The sequence below is a fragment of the Sparus aurata genome, chromosome 18 (genome assembly GCF_900880675.1).
Source record: "Sparus aurata chromosome 18, fSpaAur1.1, whole genome shotgun sequence".
Classification (NCBI taxonomy): domain Eukaryota; kingdom Metazoa; phylum Chordata; class Actinopteri; order Spariformes; family Sparidae; genus Sparus; species Sparus aurata.
Window position 1 is genome coordinate 15,132,185 of NC_044204.1, and position 14,464 is coordinate 15,146,648.

Sequence of the window (14,464 nt, forward strand, 5' to 3'; positions counted from 1 at the left end):
CTGACAGTTAGCTTAGCTATTGTGGCTGACTGGGCTATTAAGTTCTGAGCTAACAAATCATGAATCCCACTGCTTTTCAGACTTGCACTTGCCCTACTCTGCCTATAATTAACTACCCTGATGGCAGCTTACTATGACCAATATTTATGTTTGTTGTTGAGTGATGACCTTGTAATTATTACAGCTGCAAAGGAGGACGTGTGGAGAAGTAGCATACACAAGTCACTATAGGGAGGAGGTCAGGGATGGACAATCTAATGCAATGTAATGTTGCGTGACATAACGTAACGCAATGCAACATGATGTGACGTAACGTGATGTAACGTAAATTAGCATAGAATAATGTAACGTCTAGGTTATGTATCGGCAAGCTTGTAGTCGTTCCAAAAGTACCAAAGTGGTGTAATGCCAAACCACGAAGAAATACTGGTCTGACCTAAGTATAATGTTTTCAATACAAGGGAGTCTAATCCTTTAACCTGTTCATGTATTAACCTTAACTTATTCTTGTGGGTAATTTCAGATGTTGCAGCAGCACATAGCATGAAGACTGAACAGAAAATATGGTTTCAAAGCGGCTAGTGACAATCGAGAATAACACCCACATTTGTGCAATACTAGTCTTACTTTTAATATCTTGTGCACTCCATGGGGGTATATTTAAGAATGAACAAGAATCTAACAAATGGCTGCGTGACACGCATCGTTACCTTTGCTCCTACTGTATGTTCTTTATGTTCTGGGCTTTGTGATGATGAAAAGGAAAGCTCACAGAGCCCGTTCTCTCTGCAGGAGGTTGCCGTCATTCTGTTCAGAATGTTTCCTGGTTGATAATGACAGAGCAGAAAGTACAGGCTGTCACTGCCAGATCTTCCCTCGAGAAGAGCACGAAGGGAGGAAAGAAAATATAAAAAGCAACATGACTGAAAGGATAATTTGGCAAGATGCATTTCTCTTTTATCATTGTCAGTGACTTTACGACTTTTATTGTGTTTTTCTGTAGTCTTATTTTTGCAGAAGTTTGAGTGGAGGATAGCTTCTATAGTGGATTCTTTCCTCTGTCTGTGTGTGTGGTAGTGACAGGAGAAACAAGAATGACAAGGTAGTGCTGAGACAGGACAGGCCATTGGTTGTAAGTTCTAAAGAGGATCCTGCCTTCCCTGTTTGCTCACTGTGTCAGGGAGAAAATTACTAACATCCCCACTACAAGTCTTCATTTGCTAAACAGATGCTGCTCAATGCCAAATGGGTCATTACACAAACTAAACTGTGTGTGAGTCTGAGTGTGTGCACTCTGTGTGTGTGTATCTGTTCTGACTTGATGTTTGAGCGTGTTTCTGTGTGCTGTTCTATGTCTCATTTTGCAGACTGTGTGTGGGGATGTATTATGAATTAGTATGTTGTATTGATGAGGACATATGGCGTTTCCATATGGAGGTATCACGCTTCATGGTCACGATACTGCAACCGCTAGTTGAGGTGTTTTTTCTGCTTGTGTCCCTGTCATACTACATATTGTTGTTTCATTATTGAGTTTTTTTTTTAATTAATTTCTTTTTTGTAGCATTGGGAGCAAACAGGTTAATTTGAGGGATTTGTTTTACTCTATGCACTTGTTTTAAAATGCCTGAAACACCCTTTTGGACCAACCGGCTGTAGCCGATGCTGGCTAATGTCATTTGGGTTTAGTATTGGCCCCTGAATGAGTCAAAAATTGTTAAGGGGATGTTGCTAAACAATCAATCATTAAGGCATTAATGTGATCTTTATGTACCTTAGCTGGATAAAAATGTTTGTCAGGTGTCAGGATTTGGATGCAATCACATCAGCAGTACCGCATTTCGAGGTGGTCTGACCCACATTGTGATCAGATCTCAGGTGTAAATGTGATCTATAAAGCATGACCACATTCTTTTGAAAACAATCCACCAAAGAAAAGCTGAAGAAGGTAGCCGTGGCTAGAAGATTCCCCTCATGGGAGTGACATCCATTTGTGGCATTGTTTCTCTTTTACCTAGTAGGCTACATGCAATGTCCACCAGTCCTGCCTAGCTAACAATTATATTGAGGTCTATAACAATAGGGGGAAAAAAATCAAGATAATGAGAAAGTATTTAAATATCAGCTGTAAGGCTATTTGTTTGGTCAAGATTCACAGATTGAAGCTCCAACTCGGTATGAACTTGAAATCGACTACCTGGGATCGTATTTTGCTTTCCAATGAGCAAATGACTGCATACACCACATCTGTTCCTACTACCAACATACACACTCAAACTCAAACAGTTCCACAAGACAAATCAACACAAAAATCAACACATCCTCATACTTCAACAACTGAAAAGGTCGATTGTCAGTGTTGATAAATATCTGCATTCCCAAAACATGACCGTTGTAGAGTGCCAGTGACCGGTGTACTGGATCTTTGTTGTGTGGTCGCAGTCTTGTTAGTTTTAGGCAAGAAAACTACTTGGTTGGGTTTAGGAAAACATTGTGGCTTGGGTTAAATCACTATGTTGACTTCTATTCTCACACTGGACATCAGCAGCAGCCTCCTGACTGAAAGTACTGTGCTTCTTCAACCCTTCTTTTCTTTCATTTTTGACCTATATGGTCATTTTTCTGATGAGGAAAGGCTCCAGATTTTGGTCACACACAGACACAGCAACTTTCTCATTCTTTTATATATTCTCAAGGCATTTTGGAAAGCTTCACTGACACCATAGAAAGTGCCAGTGTGCACAATGTGGGCATGTTAGAAACCAACTTTAAACAACACGCTGACCAGACTTAGCTCAACCATTCTCCTAACAAATTCATATTTTTTATATATATGCGGTACTACTGCCTGAATCATGTTCACAGGTGATCAATAGTTGACAAAGAACTGAATCTTGACTCTGGAGTTTGCATCCTAGGCCCTGTGTGCCAGTTAGCTTAAGACAGCTAAAGCACTTTGGGTAGGGTTGGGATGAGATTGTGAGTCCAGCTGAATGTTAAGTAAACTGTCCAATCTAAAGTTATGACTCACTGTTGACTGTTTCAGTATTTAACCAAGGCCACCGTCTTTCCATAAGCGTAGGTATGTTCTTGAGTGCCAAACCATAACAACAACAATGGTTGGTAATCATGCTTTAATATGAGTGGATATTGTATGAAAAAAGAGTCACTGAACATTTTGTTGATGTTATAGTAACAGACATATCTGTGTGTTTATTCACATTCATCCTCGAGAGCTACCAAATGTTGCCTGTGTAATGAGATAGCAATGACTTGGCAGCCAAGTCCACTTTAGATCAAATAAACTGCCTTTTTATTAAGAGTACACAAAAATAACAAGAGGAACATCGAAAAATGGACAGCAGCCTCTGGCCATGCACACACAAAATACAGCTGCACATTAACCTCCTCTGTTGCTGAGGCCTTCGGGTGCAACATATGTTTACTTACTACATACTCCTAAAATGAGAGATGTGAGCCGATACATCTACAGTCTTAATCTTTCCTGCAGCTTTCTGTCATGGTTTCGGCCGACACATGCACAGCTGTAACACACATTTAAAACACCAATTAATTCAGACACAGAAGGTCGGCAATTCTTTTTCATGACAACTTGAAAATAACACTGCATGCATAAAATTTCTACAGCTTGTATATTATGTAACAAATTGATGAAGGTTCTCAGTTAACCAGGTCATGGTAATTCTAAGTGCTATATCACAGGCGACTGGACGTGTTTCTTGAAGATGTTTCACCTCCCATCCAAGAGGTTTCTTTAGTTCTAACTAACAGGGAGGAAGTTACAGGCTGTTAAACCCTGTGTGGGAGTGTCCTTACAGAGTCAAACAGGCCACTTGTGGGTCGTTGACCCAACCAGCCTTCATGTGGGCTGCTAGGGCTAGGTGAGCCCAGGTGTAAATAGTTGTTAAGCCGTCTGGGGAGGGAACTCAGTACTCCATTATAGGTGGGTGATATGTAATGTTGTAGGCCAACTCCTCTGTTCAAAGACGGTCATTCCAGTTTGACATAGATTCTTTACTCCTCTTTCAAATCATCTATCTTCTCTGGCCAAGATGTTCATAGATGTAAGAAATGCATCGTATTTGTTCAGAGTTTAACCATAATCTCTGTGTACTTTGACAGCAAACAGACTTTTTTTTAACTTTTAAATCATACACTTGTGGGACAAACTGGTGATCAAGGAGTTAAAGCTGGCTAACAACTGGCTTGGTATCTTTGTTGCCAGTCTCCTGTCCATCATCAGCTAATTGTAAACGAGATATAGCATCATTTATAAGGAAAACAAACAAACTATGACACATTTTACTGGGCGGTATTTGAAATGACTTCCTGATTGATGAGATCACTCCCTTATATAACAAAGTCATTTCTTAATGCTATCACACTAACACCTGTTGCTGGGATCATGTTCAATTCATTTGACTGGCTTGTCAGCATAGAAATGGCTTTACACTGTTAGAGGCTGATGACGTTATTCATACCCGCAGGGAAAAAAAATCAGACAATTTAATGAGAAATTGAATATGTAAGTTGGCTATCCCTAACCCTCATTAACTTTCATTATGAGCTGCCCTCAAGCAGAACAGAGCTGCTACGGACCTGAAAGAAAGTCACCTCCTTCAAAAGGTGCCCATAGCAGGAAAACAGTCTCGGTGTTTTGAGCCTAATGTGAAGTCATCATGTCAATGTCAGTTGCATACATTACATAGTTTTCATAGCAATCCAATTAGATTTCTTTTTCCTTCTACTTCATGCTGATGATGTTGAATTGAGAAATTCCACAGGTCATTTTCTCAAAAGTCTCCAGGATATTGTAATTTGAAGCAGAAACAGTCTACTATGCAAGAACAAACTTTTCTTTCATAGTTACAAACTTTTAGAAAAAGAAGGATAGGTAGACAGATATGATGTACAAATGTTGAATTGAGTAAAAGTGCATTTCGTGTGACACATGACATAAACATATAAAGCCTTATGTTTTGGTTAATGTCCACTAACACAAACAGCAGTTACATGAGCAGGGGCAAGAGCCACACCAGCAAGATTTACTCAGTTTTTATCCAGTCAAAGATATCTCGTCATACTTAGAGTACTATAAGACACAATCACTTACAGTAGCATTACAGAGAGATAAGTGAAATTTGGTCATATTGATAACATTTCTATGTAGACAAGTCATTTAGAAAAATAACAAATCTACCAAGCTTGTAGAGAGGTGCAGAATAAAAGTTTTCCTTAAAAACATTATTATGATTATGAATGAATAATTTTACAATGTTTGTCTGCTCCAAAATAATTGTGTTGCCAGTTTGTGGAAACAAACATAGAAAAGGTAATTTCTACAGTTTGTGCCCAGCATACTGTACTGCCCTAACGTTAGCTAGCTAGCCTTAACAACATCAGTGTTAGCTAGCGTTAGCAACTTTTACATTTGTTAGCTAGCGTAACCGACGTTAACTAACATTTGCATGCTAAAATTAGTAATGTTAGCTTGTGTTAGCCACGTTGTATTTACTTAGTTACTGACCATTGCTCGCTGATTGGCTGGGCAGATGAAATTGTGATTAGAAAGTTAGGAATTAGAAATTCTTATAACAAAACATAATATTCTCTTAGCAGATTCAACCACACACACACACACGCACACACGCACGCATGCACGCACACACACACACACACACACACACACACACATAAATAAATAAAACACAATGTACTAATGCAGTCACATTAAGGCACACATACAGTACATATAGGGACACCTGCAGATTTATGATTTGATTAAAGATAATAATCACACCTTCAAAATGCAGGGCAATTATACAGGGCAAAGACACACACACACACACTGAACACACACACACACATAGGCCTGCACCAACACCACTGTGATCTTGGAGGCTCCATGCTGAATGTGATGTTATTAGAAGTGGCTTAATGGTGCCATATTGTGTCCCTTCTCAGCCACACACATAGGAACACACACATACACACATGATGACAAAGACTCAAGACCTAGACCATACACCTCCCCATGACTCTTTATTTATTGATTTAACAAGAGCACTACATACATGTTCATAAGCATTAATATTCTGTGGTGTAAGTGTGCTAAATTAGGTGCTGTCTTATGAGCTATTTCCTATTTAAATATGCTGTCCCTGGACATGTTACTGTTTGAAAATATATTCAGTACAAGATAAAAGCTCTCTATCTTAGAGACACAGATTCAACCAGGTTAGAAGGCCAAATGTAACTTTATAAACACACTGATTAGGAAATCAGAGATCATAACATTTGAATATTTATTCACTAACTGACTGTGGCTCACTAGCCGTTTTTAGACAGGGCACCAAGGGTCTGTTGTGGTCTGCCGATTTTCCGCCTCAGAGGGTACACTTATTTCCGCCTCCACTGCTATCTAAAAACGAGGCAGAAATGTGCCGGCCTCTGCGTAAGGTGGGCGGAGGTGTCAATGACCTGCACTGTAGTGCGACCCAAAGCCGGGGAGTTTTAAAACCAAGAAACAGCTGATTACAGCAGTCAGTCCATCATTTCACCCGCAGACATTAAGATGAGCACCTGGACAGCCGCTGAGATCCAGGAGATGCTAGCGTCTCCTCAGTCTCTGTAGCTGTTTTGTTGTGTTAGCTTGATGTTGTGTCGGAAAGCTAAGAACGGTCGCTACTTTCAAATTAAAAGCCCCCCGCTAAGAACCCAGTTCTAAACTCCAATGGGTGCAATGTAAAGCTCTTATTGTGAAGACAAATTCTATGTCACCGTTGACAGCCCAACTTTGAGCTTCAGGTCACGTCACATGCTTACGCCTACCTCAGAGGCGGCTTTTGTAAAAGGAGGAATATTACGCCTCCGTTTTAGAAAGACAGGCTGGCACATTGCCACCCTTACCTTGGAGCAAATGTGCCTCCTTTTCTATCTAAAAAGGGCTACTGATTGGCCTGCTGGATGAAAATTTAATTTGCCTTGCTGCCAGGCCAATCAGGTGATCCTTCTGCAGGTTATTTGGATGACTGATCGACTTGATGAGAATGAGAAATTCATAAATAATATTGTCTTAGCAGATTCAATCTGCAGATTTAAATTATCTGTAAAAAAAAAAATCTATTCTGCTGACTGAGAGTTAAGTTGTCAACTAATGCTACTGCTAGCTAGCTATGGTGGATAGCAAGGTGCATCTGTCATTCACGTTTATTTCGCTGTTGATTGGGAAGACTAATTTTGAAAAACAGGCTTTAAACAAAATGCAAAAAATAAATAAATGGCTCACTCCTGAGTACACCACCTGTTTGTGAGAGTTTTAGATTTCTAAGATGAAAACACTGACAACACAGAAAAGCTACTTTACAGCTATTTAAAATGCATATTGTGCCATGAATTCGTTTTACTATGCCTCCATCTTGATTGAAGTTGCCATGGTAGCAAAGTGTCAAGCTCAAGTTAACCCCTCCTGAAGCATACTCTGCTTTAAAGTCTAATTTACTCCAAATGTGACAGTAATTTACAAAATAGTGTATTTGGGAACACTTGCAACTAACGACTAAGACCATAAACTCATTAAAAAAAACGTTTACTGACACAATAAAGAAAGTGAGAAGTAGGGTCCTTTTCTTGTAGACTTGTATACAATCAGACTTTATTTTTCAACCATGCAGGTTTTAAGCTTCACTTTTCAGAAACCTGGAGGCTTCATCTACTTCTTTAATATGGCCAGTGGTTCAGTTTGGTCTGTAGTGAGGTAATTGTAAACTCTGTAATCCAGGTTGACAAGCAATCAAGTGACTGATGCTGTGCTGAATGCTGAGCAATTTCCATCGATTTGCCCCCCTTTTTTTCCTCTGGTGGGGGGTGTAAATGTGTCCCATCCATGCCTCCCTGCCCTTGTATGTCGTTCTCTCACTTTCCATTCTATTTTTTTCTCTCTCTCCTTGCGATGCCATCCAATACTCGCTCATCCCTTTTGTCATGTCTGTCTGCTGCCGTTCCTCCTCGCTCTGTGACTCTCCCGCCATCTCCCTAGCACCCCTCACAGAGCAATGACCATTTTAAGAGAAAATCTATTTCTCTTTACCCAGATTATCACATCGCTCCTCTTAGTAATTGAACCGGGCTGCCTAGTCAATGGGATTGTATTGGAATACAATACCCCACTGAATGAAGCAGTGGTGGATCATGAATAGCCAGAGGTAGCACTAAAACTGTCTGGGTGTTGTACTGTGCTCTAAAATACACATTACTCAGATTTTCAACAAGGCCTCAATAGAGAATAATTACTTTTCTAACAGAGGCTTCCCTGATCTCCTCGCCTTATCAAAAAATGTCTAATAAATGGTGATGGCATCAGTTTGGCCATGTGGCCGTGAATCTGCTTTTTAACAAGAGCCAGCTTCGAATGGCTTCTGTTCCAAGAGAAGCTGCAGCATCAACTGTAAAAATCACCCATGCTATGACTTTTACAGCTAAGAAATGGCCGTTTCAGTAATTGGCTGGTTTACTAGGCTGTCACTCTCACACCGATTTCGTTAAATGCAGCATTTATCGCATCAGATCTCCGTCTCTTATCTCTCTGCTGTTGTCGCTCCTTGCAGCAGGGATATTTTATTACATTTTCAGCCTTTTGTCTCGCTCTCACAAAGCAGGAGTCCGGTCCGTGCTGTGTGCATTGGTGACCTCTGTGCTTGAAAATGTCTCATTCTCAAAAGTCTGTGTCAGCAAGGCTGATTCGTGCACCGCGAGGCTAAGGGCCGAGTGGCTAAAAATCATCTAGGGGGAGACCGTGTTTTTGTGGTTTTGTGCATGATGTGGGCATTTACCTGCCTGTGTTTGCCACATATGGCGTGTGTGTGTGTGCACGTACCATGTTGGACTCCAGACCAACTCAGCAGCTGCTAATTACTCTGACAGAAAAATCTCTCTGTCTCCTCTCCCATCAATACACACCTCCCTCTCTCTCCATCCAGCTCTCCCTCCGTCACTTCTCTTTGTTTCCTCTCCTTCAGCCATTTAATTCTGTTAACCCTCGTCTCTCCTCCTCAATTTACCTTTTCACTCTTATTTCCTTCCCTACTGTTCCTCTGCTGTGGCGATGCGACACCTCAGGCTTTTTCTCCTCCTTACCTTCCTTTCTTCTCTCTTCCTCTCCGGCCTGTCATGCTGAGGCAGTTGTCAACACCAGGCTGGGTCCAAAAACCACTGCTTCTCTCGCTCCGCCTCTATCCATCCCTCCGATCCCATCTTTTCTCAATCTGTTCTCCTTTCTTTGTCATCACATCCTCCCACTCCTCTATCCCGGCCTGACTCCTTCTCTTATATTTTCCTATTTTTCTTTTTTTCTTTCTTTAGATCAACTCGACTGAACCTCTGTGTTCATTTTATTGCCATCTGTAGGAATTAAAAATACATGCGGGGGGAAATTTTAAGGGAAAAGAGGGAGAGTGCACACGATAAAAATACAAAACACTTTGCTTTCCCATTTTTTTCTCCCTCTTCTTCTTCTCCCTTCCCTCCATCAGACTCAGACTTCTCCCCATGCATTTCGCTCCTCCCTGCTCCCTCTTTACTTCACCTCAATCACTTCCTACCTTTGTGCTGATTAAGTATGATGACGAATGTGAGCTTAAATATTCCATTAGAAGTGAATGGGAGGTTTCACATCATAACTTGCTAAATGCAATCAGAGATGAGCGACTGCAGCTGAGAGGAAATGTCAACTTAATTAGCGAGGTTCTGAGATTTAATGTTGTGAATCTGCTGACGGGGTGTTTCTGATCCAAACCAATGAGAGGATTTCATTTTTTTCTTAAAGTGAGTGACATTTTCTTGTGTAATGACACCTTCTTATTATACACAGACACAAAGATACTGCTGAAACACCCGAAACTGCTCAATAATGAACTGGAAACAGGTGGTTTATGGACCTGTTAGCAGGGTCTTCCACATGATTTTAACAACCTTTTTTATCATCTAATCAGACTAAGTTTTAGTTTCTATGGTGCCTTATTGGATCTGAAGCCAGTAAGAGATCTACTTAATAAGTTGCCATCATTTAATCTTCTTTCCTGAATAAATTGTGGTTTAACTTTTAAAGTAGATTATGTGCAATCATATTCTGCTGGCTGAGGAGTCAGAAACACTTCAGTTTTGGGAAAACTTCCCAATTAATGTTCAAAAGCTGTAGCTGCAAGCAGCATAAGATATGACATGTCGATCGGATATGTATCTGACACAGAGATCTAACTGAGGATGAAAACTAGAGAGGAAGAAGAGGGGAGTGAGTGGGCAACGTCACTTCACGCCTCTTCTGTTGAACTGCTCTGAGCTAAATATTTTGACAACGGCAGCCCGTCCAGGAATTTCTGAGCATTCGTTCACAACTATTTATGCTAATTCAGTAAATCCCAGCAATATTTGTGATAGCATATTTAACATTCGCACATCTTCCTTCCAAAAATGGATAAACTGGAAGATTACTTACCAACTTTTTTTTTCATATAAAATGATTTTCCAAACCAAAGTAAAACAAACTTTTACTATGCTGGTGGTAAGTTTTCTCAGTTGTGTTATTATGGATCCAACTGCATTTCTTGCATGACTAAACCTACTCTGCTTTTGACTGGCTTGCAACTTTGTGGTCCTGATCCTCCAAGCTAAATGCATCCATCAAGTTATTTTGGCAGGAGAAAAACAAGAAAAGAGGCCCAGTTCAACTGATCAGTCAAAAAAAATCCAGCATAAGTTTAGGTGGCCCTTGTAGCAGTCCGCTTGAGCAGAGGTTGGGATTCGTGCCAATGGCTTAATGCCTGTTTTTGTGTTTCCTTCCATATCCACACACCCCTGGGTGGCCTGGTAGTTTACTGGACAACCAGAGGCAGTTATGAGGTCAGTGGGCCACAATAAATGTACTAATCACAATTAATAATGTAATTAATCACACCACAAATGGGACAATAATTAGTAGGCTAGCAAATTGTGGCACAAAGGATGAGTGACCCTGAGGAGCAGTCGAAACCTAGAAAGGAGGCGGGAAGTCTGTGTGTTTACCAGGGAAATGGCAGCTCATAAACTGCCGTAATAGAATGAAAAAAACCCCAAACAGATGAAGCCAACCAGCAAGGCAGCATAGGCCGGGTCTTGCAACACAAGTAGTGGGATCCATGATAACACCTCTCAGGCAACACTTGCCCCCAGGATATTGCTCTATCATAGCTTCTCCAGTTGACTGTTTTCAAAATCAACAGAAATCGAGGACATTAATGAGGCCTTTTGGAGTTTTTTGTTACTTGTGGGAAAAACAAAGACTAGCCGCAACACGTATCTAGTCACCTGGCTAATGTGAGTCTAATAAGCCCCTTTCACACATGCATTGTAACTCTGAATTTGTCCAGAGTTTATCCGGAGGAACTGTGTGTGTGGACACAAATGTCTGCATTATTTGTCCAGGACCTTATCCTGACAGCTCCTAAGTCTGGGTGAGCCATATGTGTGAAGACAACTGTTGGGAGCAAATTCACAGCGAGCGAGTGGCCGTGTCAATGATGTGTAATTAAGCAACTGTAACACATACTCAAACATTCACGGGAACATGCGCTAAAATGGTGTTTAATTACTCATCTGCCCAGAATCATCCCTGCTCAGTCTCTCGCACTTCTGTTCATGCAGCTTCTGCTGCTGGACACATGCTGAAATTCTGCCCCTTTCCTTCTACAGTCACATGTTTTTGCATGGGTTATGGTAGTTGCTTGATACTCTTCTTTGCTTGTCTGAGTATTTATGTCCACTCTTTCATAGTTACTTTAGATACATCACAAGTTATATTGCTATCAACACAAGAACAACTATCATTCTGGAGCAGTCTGTAGCCTCCTGCCCAGGTGCAGCCCCTCGCCCCAAAAATACGTATACTGGATGTGAACAAGCAAATGTGTACCCTGATCTGATTCTCTGGATATCGTCCAGAGCTCGTACATGATGGAGGCTATAAACAGTCAAGTTTAGGGCTGAACCCAAAACCATTAGCTATAGGATGATAAAATGCTCTGAAGCTGACCGCACCACAGCGTCTGGTAACAGCCTAATTAATGCAATTACTCCAATTTTTGGGAAATGCTGCTGCAAATTCTGTCATTTTGAGCCATAATCACAAAAACCCTTTCAGACATCCTGCAGGGACTGAGAAAAATGAATTTGACAGCCCTCACCAACAATGAAACAAGTTACCCCATTAAAAATAAGTGCAATAAATAAAATGTATAACAGAGAAGCAGCTATAGAACGTCACATATGTCACTAGCCTGCTAGTTTTGCTGCACTCTCTTCACTCAACTTTTCCCCGTACCGATGTGGCTTTTTTTTTACTATAAGATCATACTATGAATATTTTCTGCTCGTCTGGGTCGACCTTGAACACACACGTCGCGTTAACGCTGAAGAGTTTGGACGCGGTCGCCTTGTGTTCGCCGCCGTCCGTCAAATGCGCACTGAGCCGCCTCATCTCTCTCTCCTCATCTGTTTTTTTTCCGGATCCAGATGAGGAGGCGGTCGGCCATATGCCGCTCTCCCTCAGATGTAACCTCAGAGAGAGGAGGCCAGAGTGGAGAGGAGGCGTGATATCCTGGCAGAAGCTCCTCTCTGCTCTGTCGCCCTGGGGGGAAACAATGTTCCGCTCTCCCCTCCTCCTTTAGCCAAAGCAGCAAGAGATACCAAAGAAGAAGAAGTAAGAGGAGAGAAAAAGAAGGGAAAGAGGAGAAGGAGAAGGTGCGCACTCTTGGCACACACTCCTCCCCTCTCCTCTCCTTCAGGCAGACAAGCTATCTGACACAACTGATTACTCATCTCATTACAGTCAGCGCTTAACCTCTGTGTGTGTGTGTGTGTGTGTGTGTGTGTGTGTGTGTGTGTGTGTATGAATGGCCTCATAGCCACACTTAATTGTGTTGAAATGCATGTGCGCCTGCTCCTGTGTGACCTTCAATGCATGTGTGCGTTCGAACGTGTCTGGCCTCGGTACACTAAACGCACTCCAGGAAACACTCTAGGATGCCATTTGATCGAGGAACATTTGATCCAACGTTTGTGGGCTTGAGCATTTATAACGCACGTTCTTGGCAGCTGTGCTTGTGTGTATGGTGTGTGTGGTTTATATGTCATATGTTCATGTCATGTTAGCGTAAATGTCTTCGGGCTCAACACTACTGTAAGCAGAGCAGTTCTTATCGCGTGTTTGACCATGGAGTTCATTAATGTTTAGCATGCCAAGCTAAATGTCCTGCAGCACTTGGCTGTGCTACATACAGAAAAGAAAATGTTATATATTTTTTTTTTTTCTGTGTGTACAAGGAAGAAATAAACTGCATAATAAACATTTGGCTAGTGTCAAGTGTCTGTTTCATATTAGAACAGCAGGGGCAACCAATAAGGTATCATTATCAGTCATGTGTGATGTAATCGGCTTGTAAATATGTATGTTGAGAGAATTTTGAAGGAATAGAAGTGAAGAATGGTTAAGCAGAAAAAGAGAGAGTACATCAGTACTAAAAAGAGAAGTTCACCTAAAAATGTTGATGAAAAAAGCTTATGGCAAAAAGTCGGGTGACATTTTGCAGTAGTGTGTGTGCAGCTGTCGGAGCATTCACTGTAAGGATGAGGTTTCCTCTAAATTTCAACAGCCTGTCCTGTTTACCATCCCTCCACTTCTTCACCTATTTCCATCCCAGCTCTACTGCCCACTGTCAAGTCTGAAAAATGTATTTGCCAGAATCACAATCAATAAAGCAGAGCACAGCTACAATAAACACATCTAATCACCAACAGCCCAAAGTACACTTCAGAAGACCAGAGTCCTCAACTGCATAAACTAAAATTAGGACTCACAAATCACAACTAACACAAGACAGCAAATACCACGCACAGACGTATTAGAAAATGTGTTATTTCTACATGTATTACAATGATGGTGCCGTGAATGGGACACTCTACCACCAAAACCTTTTGCAGTACAAATGTTATTCTAGTAATCTGTCGCCCCCATGTTGCACATTTGCTTGTGTGTGGTGATGATATTCTGCCCTTTAGCAGAAACGAAATATCTCTCTGCTTTCTGTTTCTCTGTCGGTTGCTCTATTTCCTTCCCTCTCATCATCAGCCAGAAGGTCACTTTGTACCTGCAGCCACACAACATAATAATCTGAACCTGACATAGAGGCCTTACGTGTGTTGAATTTGTGCAGCGCATTCTGAATGTGGGCCCCTTTTTTCGCCCCTGTGTGTTTTCACGTGTGTGTGATCATGTGTGTGCGCAGTGTTGGCAGAATTAAATTCAGGAAACCCAGATGGCCTCCAATCCCAAGTGAACCAAATGTAAATTTCCTCCCAGCCTTAAGGAGACACAATTCACAATAGTCTCAGGATTGGCACCGTGAGCTGGAGC

The 14,464-nt window shown here is 41.3% G+C and overlaps 1 protein-coding gene across 6 annotated transcripts in view; it reads left to right on the top strand.

Moving 5' to 3' along the window:
* The window catches only part of il1rapl2 (interleukin 1 receptor accessory protein-like 2), a 491,754-nt gene that overhangs the window by 26,342 nt on the left and 450,948 nt on the right, over nt 1–14,464 (top strand). The window lies entirely within an intron of this gene.